The sequence below is a fragment of the Ochotona curzoniae genome, unplaced genomic scaffold (genome assembly GCF_017591425.1).
Source record: "Ochotona curzoniae isolate NIBS_2020 unplaced genomic scaffold, NIBS_Ocur_1.0 scaffold_2476, whole genome shotgun sequence".
In the NCBI taxonomy this organism is placed as follows: Eukaryota; Metazoa; Chordata; class Mammalia; order Lagomorpha; family Ochotonidae; genus Ochotona; species Ochotona curzoniae.
Window position 1 is genome coordinate 19973526 of NW_024467095.1, and position 9347 is coordinate 19982872.

Here is a 9347-nt window from a genome sequence, read left to right on the forward strand (position 1 = left end):
GGCCCGGCACGGTAGCCTAGCAACTGAAGTCTTCGCCTTGCAAGCACTGGGATCCCATGTGGGCATTGGTTCGCATCCTGGCGGCCCCACTTCCCATCCAGCTCCCTGCCTGTACCTGGGAAAGCAGTAGACGACGGCCTAAAACCTTGGGACCCTGTACCCACGTGGGAGACCTGGAAGAAGCTCCTGGCTTTGGATCAGCTCAGTTCCAGCTATTGCAGCTGCTTGGGGAGTGAACCAGTGGATGAGAGATCTTCCTCCCTGTCTCTCCTCCTCTGTATACCTGACTTTCCAATAAAAATCAAATAAATCTTTAAAAATAAATAAATAAATCTTAAAAAAAAAACCGGTTCTGATCTTGAACATGAGCCAAGAAAATGCAATTCATGGAGCGGGAAATGTAAATAGTTTGCAAATATGATTTATATATGATTGCATTATCTCCTCACTCACAAGATAAGTATCACTGGAAAATACACCAAGATCCCATCTCCTGCCTATCAAACTGAAAACAATTTTATCACACACTGTAATGACAAGGCTGTGTACTCCCATCAAATTTGTGAAAACTCCAACTCCAACCAGGCAATATGGTAGAATTTCCATGTATATTCGCTGAGCCATGATCCAGTTTAAATTTTTTTAAAGATGTATTTATTTTATTTGAAAGGCAGATTTTTACAGAGAAAGTTTTTTCATCTGCTGACTCACACCCCAAATAACCACAACGGCTGGAGCTGAGCTGATCCGAAGCCTGGAGCTTCGTCCTGGTCTCTCGTGTGGACTCAGGGTCTCAGGCCTTTAGACCATGCTCTTCTACTTTGTTAGGTTCTCAGCAGCAAGCTGGATGGAACGTGAAGCAGCTGGGACATGAACTGGCACTCATATGGGATGCCAGTGCCATAGCAGGGCATTAGCTTACTATGCCACTGTGCTAGTCCCAGCCTGAATTAAAAATATACATATTAACTTCCTTTTTTTTCTGTTTTCCTTATTCTGTCATTTAGGAACTCCAACTGCAACTTTTTAAGATCAAGCATTCCTCCTAATTTGTGTTTTTGGAACTTCTGCCAAACTGATTGGACTGCTATTGGAATAAAATCAGAGCAGTCTTCAACATGTTCTGCACGACAATGAACTTTAAGGCTGACACTGCACGTCTCCTGCTAGAAAAGGGAGCAGTTCCTGCGAGCTCCAATGGGGCGTGTTTATTTATAGTTGCCCTGATCAAAATGAAATGATACACCTGTTCGGAGTTAGAGTGAGGAACTAATTTTTTACAACTAGGGAAGGGAATGTAAAAAGAAAACAAGTTGCTTGTTAATTTCCCTATTTATAAAATGGGAAACTCAAAAGAGTGGTTACCAGCTGGGCTTTGTGGGGAATTTGAATGATGCGTCACACATTCAGTCTTATGGTTCTCAATTTTGCTAAACCTTCTCAAAGACTTACAGGGCCAAAACTCAGACCCTCCTCCCCCGAGACCTTTTCATTTAGAGGACCAGTACTTACTCAGCCAGCAGAACCTTTGCGGATTTTTTTTTCAACCCCGTTGCAGAGAAGCCGACAAATCTCGGAACTAACAAGACCACTTGGGTAGCACCCTTGGAAAATTCTTCCCCACGTCGGGGCTTCTACAGCGTGATCAAGTGTCATCAAGTGACTTCCCCATGCCCGGTGCTGATGTGGTTTGACAGCAAGGGGCGGTCTCCTCCACTTCCCCCCAGCAGACAAGAATAAAACCTGTGTCCCACCCACCTTCCTCCATGCCTGATCCTCCCCACCTTAATCAGAGGCCCACACGGGCATGCATCTTTCTCAACTGTAAAAAATATTTAAAAGAAAATTAAAAGAGAGGAAAAAAAAAAGAGTTCCTGATCCCAGTAGCAGCGTTCTGTAGATGCAGAGCCTGGCTTCTCAGCCACAGGCTCATGTGCAGAGCTGGCCAACGCCCCCGGGGAGAAGCTGGACAAGCTGCTGTGCACCTCGCCTGGGCACTCGAAGTGCCTGTACTCCAAGATCTTCCCTGTTTCTCTGCCCGCTAGCTCACAGCTGGTTTCACACACGTGATTTCTGACTTGTCTTCCTTGCCTTTCTGGTTGTCTAATGAGAAGCATGGCCTGCGGCAGGCTGATGTCATAAATGGTGAAAGAATTCGTGGTGATTGCGCACAGCAAGCAGAGATAGAGTTGCTATACTGCCCCAAGGGAGAAGCAGACAGGCAGGCCAGCTGGAGGTCGACCACTGCTGCAATAAGAGATAGTGTCTTCCCAATTAGGGTGAGTTTTTCTCCCAATTCATCCTACATGTTTTCCTAGGTAGGTGATTTGCATGTCTCCCTATCCTTGGCTTTGGTACTTTCCCAGTGCCCTGGAGTGATCTTCCACATTTGTTTTTTTTTAATAAGGCAGAGAAAAGAGAGAGAGGTTTTCCACCTGCAGGTTCACTCCCCAAGTTACTGCCATGGCAGGGGGTGGGCTGCCACACCTAGGAGCTTGGAACCAGTCCAGGTCTTCTGTGTGGGTGGCTGGGACCCAACCATTTGAACCATCCCCCGCTGCCACCCAGGGTGTGCCTCAGCCAGAGGCTCGAAGTAGAGCCAGGACTCAAACGCAGGTACGAGACGTGAAATGTGGGTGTCCCAAGTGCTGTTTCGACTTTGTGCAGAATGCCTGCTTCATCTTCCAGTTTGTCAATGATGAATGACTATGCAAATAAAAAAGCAAAAGTGAAACTGTCTCTTTCACTCCTCCAGGAAAAAAGTTCTGGAAAACCTCTTTATCAGAAAGAGTCTTTGGGGCCTGGAGAGAGAGTTCAACCGGCTAATCCTCCACCTGCAATTGCCTACATCCCATAGGGGCACTAGTTCATGTCCCACATGCTCCACTTCCCAACCAGTTCCCTGCTTGTGACCTGGGAAAACAGTGGAGGATGGCCCAAAGCTTGGGACCCTGCACTCGCTGAGGAGACCCATAAGAGATTTCTGGCTCCTGGCTTTGGATTGGCTCAGCTCCAGCCATTTCAGCCACTCGGGGAGTGAACCAGCAGATGAAATATCTTTCTGTCTCTCCTCTCCATAAACCTGCCTTTTCAATAAAAAGTAAGAACAAATCTTTTTTTTTTTTTATCTTTGTCTTACATCTTGTTGCAATGATTAAACATTCCCTTACCCAGATAAAACCACAAGAAACTTGAAGACCTGATTGGCAGGGCTGTCATTGTGGCACAACAAATTAAGCCACCAGCCACGACAGCAGTATTCCACATGGGTGATTATTGGAGTCCTGAGCTGCTCCACTTTTAATCCAGCTCCATGCTAATGCACTCAGAAAAGCAATGGAAAATAATCCAAATGTTTGGGCCCCTGCCATCCACATGGAAGACCACAAAGGAGTTCCAGGCTTAAGTCTGGCCCAGGAGGTTGTGGCCATTTGGGGCTTGAACCAATGAGTGGAAGATCTCTCTGTCTCTGTTGCTCTGCCTTTCAAATAAAATGAATCTTGGCTTTTACTGGTGATGGAGGGCGTGTAGATTTTCTCAGTGAGGTACTGAGGAACTTGGGAGAGGAGTCAGCTTTACCAGCTGAGAAGGCCTACAGCAGGCAGAAGCAGGACGTAACAGATGGGTTAGCTTGGAAAGCCTGCCTTACACTATCCAAAGCTGACCTGCCTGGGATCTTCCTCTGTCGCTCGGCATTTCCCTGGTCGTCAGAACACCTTTGTCTCCATGTGGATTTCTCACGTGGGTAAGAGGGGCCCACACCGTGGGCTGTCTTCTACTGCTTTTCCACGTTCATTATCAGGAAGGTGGGTTGGAAGTGGAGCAGCTGAACCTCAACTGGAGCCCATGTAGAATGCCTGCATTGTAGGAAGTGGAATACCTGCTATGCCACATCTCTGACCTTGAATTAAATAAAAGCTTTAACACATGCTCATTTTGTTTGCTGAATGACAGTCATGTTTTGACTTTTCCCCTGAGATGTATTTTTTTTTCCCTTAGAATTTCTTTATTTGTAAGGCAATACAGAGGAAAAAAAGACAGACAGATCTCTCATTCACTGGCTGACTCTCCAAATGGCCACCAAAGCCAAGGACAAGCAGAGCCAAAGCCAGTTGCCAAGAGCTGCTGCTGCTGCTTTTAATTATTTTATTTATAATTTTAATTATTTTATTTCATTTTTATGATTTATTTTTTATTGGAAAATCAGATTTACAGAGGAGGAGATACAGAGAAAGAGTTTCTTCTAGGTCTTCCACACAGGTGCAGGGTCCCAAGGCTTTGAGCCATCCTCCACTGCTCTCCCAAATCACAAGTAGGGAGCTAGAAGGGAAGTGGTGTACCTAGGATACGAACCAGTGCCCATATGGGATCCCTGCCGCGCAAGGTGAGGATTTACCCACTAGGCTAGCACATCAGGGCCACAAGAGCTTCTTCTGAGTCTCCTGCATGGGTGCAGGGGCCCAAGCACTCACACCAAGTACTTTAGCAGGGAGCTGAATCAGAAGTGGAATAATCAGTCAGCAACCAGCGCCCATTTAGGATGCCAGTAGCACAGGTCACCCTGAAAAGCCACAACAATGGCCCTGAAATATACCTTTGCACATTTCTTTTTTGTTGTTATATCATTTTCAATGATGACTACCTCATTGCTGTAGTGTCAGGGTTATCGCAGAACTCGTAACCAAAAGCCACGTAACAGTCTTATATAACTATGCACAGTAACCTGGAGGCTGCGTCCCCTGTGGGCGTTCAACCCTGCGAAGAGAAGCTTTAAGTGGAAAACACAAGTTGTTCAAAATGCAAAGATCCAAGTTGGAGTACAGACTTGTCCCTGAGCCCGGGTTTAGGGTTCCCTCTGGTGGTGAGACTCCAGCTTCGCGTCGCCTTGTTCCAGGAGAGCTGCACCTGAGCAAGAGTTAAATCCCCACATTCTGCAAAACAACCGCCTCCAGGTGAATTCTCTGGGACCTTGGCTATAGAACTCAAGATGAGCAGGAGTCAGTGAACCTATTCATTGTTCACCACCACATCCTACTTCTGTCTGAAACACCAAGGTTGGTAATCAAGAGAAAAAAGAGAACAGAATACTCTACCAAACCCAGCCAGCTCTTCATTGGTCACTCATGAATCTGATGTTCAATGAGCACTTGCCGAGTGGCACATATGCTGGAACCTCGTCCAGTCTGGCACACCCCCAGACTCACATGCTGAGGGATGTTGTAGCCATGATGTTTAGCCTGGTCCACATCCCATTTCAGCTCTTGTACTCACACAGCCCAGCAGGGAAATCTCCTTAGCTCCCCTATCAGGTCTGTTCCCAGCCACACATCTTGTGCCTGCCAATGATTGCTCTGAACCAGCCTGGCATGGCTTACCCCCACCTTGGTCCATACCATCAGATGCTGCAGCCTGGTCTGGGCCTGGCCCGATCCCAGTCCCAACTATTACCAGTGGGTGCAAAAGCCTAGCCTGCCCAGCCTGCTCTCATCTCTGGCTCTCATTCAATCTGGTATGTCTATTAGCCTAGCACAGCCTGGCATTCACACCATCCTGGCTCCTATGCTTACCAGTGTGCTATGGTTTGGCCCAGCCCTGTCCAGTCTGCCTCCCAAGCCAGCCCACACACCTGCCAACAAGTGGAGCAGCTTTATCCAGACTTAGCTACACCCAACCCTGATCCGTGTGTTCACCTGAGGGAGTTACAGCCCAGTAAGGGAGTTTCCCAAGTTCCTTCACAGGTCTGCTCCTAGACCCAGATCTTATGCATCCCAGTGGGTGCTAGGTCCCTATCTGACGTAGTCTGCACCCTCCCGCCCTTGCCCCAGTCTCAGCCTTTGTTTGCTGGTGGATGTTGCAGCCTGGCCCACTTCACACCTTATTCTTGGGTGTGCCTGTGGGTTCTGCAGCCTTGACCAGCCTGGACCAGCCTGGCCTGTTCCCAACCCCATTATCCATAAGCAATAGGAGGGTTCCATGGTCATACCTAGTTCAGCCCATCACCACCCCCAGGTCTTGAGCAAACCAGCAGGTGTGTTGCAGTTCCACAAGGGTAAGCCCACATATCTCCTATAGAATCTGCCCCCAGTCCACGTTCCCTCACATGTTGGTTAGTGTCATGGCTCACCTTAATGTGAACCACTCCCTGCCCTGACAATGACACTCACTGGAGCCAGGAGCCAGGAACCCTTCCGGGTCTCCCATATGGGTGCAGGATCCCAAGGCTCTGGGCAGTCCTCGACTGCTTTCCCATGCCACAAGCAAGAAGCTGGATGGGAAGCAAGGCTGCCAGGACTAGAACCAGCGCCCATATGGGATCCTGGTGCATTCAAGGCGAGGACTTTAGCCACTAGGCCACCGTGCTGGACCTGCCAGCCCCTAAAATTTTTAAAAACAAGTTTCGAAATTGCAAATAAAGTACTGCATTCAGGTTTTACCAAACATCTTATTCACATCAAAAAAAAAAAAAAAACACACACAAACAAAAACCATTGCATTTAATGATCTCCTCTGCCACACGGCTGCTGTTTGCTCAATACCACTGCCACAGACACATCAGAAATTTGAATTTTGGGCCTGGTGCAGTGGCTTATCATGCCAATCCTCCACCTGCAGTGCTGGTATTCCATAAGGATGCCAGTTCTAATCCTGGCCGCTCCACTTCCCTTCCAGCTCCCTGCCTGTGGCCAGGGGAAGCAGTGGAGGACCGTCCACTGGGACCCTGCACCCCCGTGGGAGACCTGGAAGAGCTCCTGGCTCCTGGCCTTGGATCAGCTCAGTTCTAATCAGTGCGGCCATTTGGAGAGTGAGCCAACACATGAAAGTGCTCTCTGTCTATAAGGCCTGCCTTTCAAGTGAAAACAGATCTTTTTTTAAGAATTTGGATTTTTTTTAAAATCATTAAATTTAACGATTTAAAAAAATTTTTTTAAATAGTTAAACTTTATTGAAAGTATTTCTAAAAGTGTATTTAAGGACCAACATGATGCAGCAGTTTGGCTGCGTGGATGGATCCCATATTGCAGCATCAGTTGAAGTTTGACTGCTCCCTTTCCCATCCTGCTAAGGGCCCTGGGGAGCAACAGAAGATGGTCCAAGTACCTGAGCACCTGCCACCCACTTGGGAGACCTGAATGGAGTCCCAGGCCTCTGGTCTCAACCAGGCCCAACCTCAATGCTCAGGGTATTTGCGGAGTGAACCAATGGATGAAAGAGCCTCTTTCCCTTTCTCTAGCACACTCTATTTCTCTCTGCCATTGAATGTCATTCTGCCATTCAAATAAATGAATATTTTAAAACATATTTAAAAGACAGAGAGAGGGCCTGGCGCAATGGCTCAGGGCTAGATACTTACCTTGCACGCCCAGGATCCCATATAGGCCCCTGTTTGTGTCCCGGCCGCTTTACTTCCCATCCAGCTCCCTGCTTGTGACCTGGCAAAGCAATGGAAGATGACCAAAAGCCTTTAGACCCTGTACACCCGTGGGAGATCCCGAAGCTCCCACTCCAGGCTTGGGTTCAGCTCAGCTCTGGCCATTGTGAGTGTTTGGGGAGTGAAGTAACAAAAGGAAAATCTTCCTGTCTCTCCTTCTCTCTGTAAATCCGCCTTTCCGATAAATACATCTTAATAAAGAGGCAGACAGACAGACAGACACAGAACCCAGAGAGATCCCCCATCTGCTGGTTCACTCCCTGTATGCCCACAAAGGCCGCTGCTGGACCAGACGAAGCTGAGAGCTGGGAACTGAACTCAGAGCTCCCACGTGCGAATCAGGGACCCAAGTACATGAGGCAGCACAGCTGCCGGACAAGGTGCACGCGAGCAGGATGCATAGTCAGAAATCAGACCCAGGCACTCTGACCGGATGCAGGTGTCTCCCAGGGCATGCCACGTGCTGCTCTGAGTTAGGGTTTGTGTTGTGCTGCACGGCCAGACCCCTTGCCGTGGCCTTGCCAGTGTCCCTGGCAGGGGTCCCAGCATCTAGCTTTCCCTCCGTCTTTACAGACCTGGAGAAATCCTTTCACTAGGTAAGGATTAGAAACAGTCAGACGTCCACCTGGCCTCCCTGACACTGTACAGTGCCAACACCTTGGAGCCTCTGCCCGTCACTCCGCAGGCTCGCTCCGCCCAGCTGTGCTGCAGCCTGCCCTGGCAGTGGCCACCTGACCAGTGTAGTCCAGGCAGGTGACCTGATGACATGACTGTGACAACCAGAGGGGCAGCAGCTAGCGGTGGCGTATGAGCTAGGGCCTTGCCCTGTGCTGTCTTGGGGGCACTCACTCTTGGAACCCAGCCACGATGCCACGAGGATGCCCGCGCCAGCTCGTGAGAGACAGCACCCGCAGAGGCCATCTGTGGGCTGCTGGCTGACAGCTAGTCCCAACTGCCAGACCTTCTGCCAGGCGGAAAGCCTCCAAAAGGCTACAGCCCCGCCCCCACACTTGGCACTCCCCCTCCGCCTCCCAGCCCCCTCCTCGGGCTCTGCAGTCTTCCCAACCCTAGCCCAGCCCAGCCTACCATAGACTACTCCTTTTTCTCTGCCCACCTGAATTCCCAAATCCAGGACGACCAGAACACAATAAATTAACTGTATGATCACATCAGCCACTTTAGCTGGGAGAAGCTGGCCTGGAAACACCCACAGTGGGAAGGCCACAGCCTGGGTGGCCTCAGAGAGGAGAGGGCGTCCACTCACATCAATGCGTCCAGGCCACAGGCACACCCACCTGCCCCTCCTTCCACACCCAGCTCCAAGGCGCAGCATGGGACCTAAGGGGCAGGATAGACCTGGGGCGGGGCTGGGGCTCTAAGGGGCCCTGATCCAGGGGTGAGTGACATCCCCGGCAGGTGCCTGGCAGGAGCTGCAGACCCGTGTGTGACCCTGAATGCTGACAGACCCCTCACCACAGCCCACTTCCAGATGTGAATAGGAGGGAGGGCGCCCGCCCTCGGGGTGCTCTCGGGCTGCCCTGATGAAGGCTGCATCCACACATCTCTCAGCTGAGTGAGTGGAATACTAAAAAATTTAAATGCTGCAATCAGGACTCTGAGAGTAATGTGGCTGGGATTATTGAGAGAAATTTACAAGTTAAATAACCTAAAAGGCTGCGTATGCAAATGCCGTTAAATTGGTAGGGATGTGGAAGCCCTGAATGACTTGTCCTATGCAAAGAGCAGTGTGGTCAGAGGGCCCATCTCAGGGTCCCCCAGTCCCGTGCCCCCCGGGCTGTGTCCTTGGCAGGATGGGCATTAGGTCGTCTCTACCTGCTGGTGGTTCCTCTGACAGACCCCCTCTTACCACCACAAGCCTTTATGGGGGCCCAAGTTGAGAAGCAGAACAGCCTGAGAC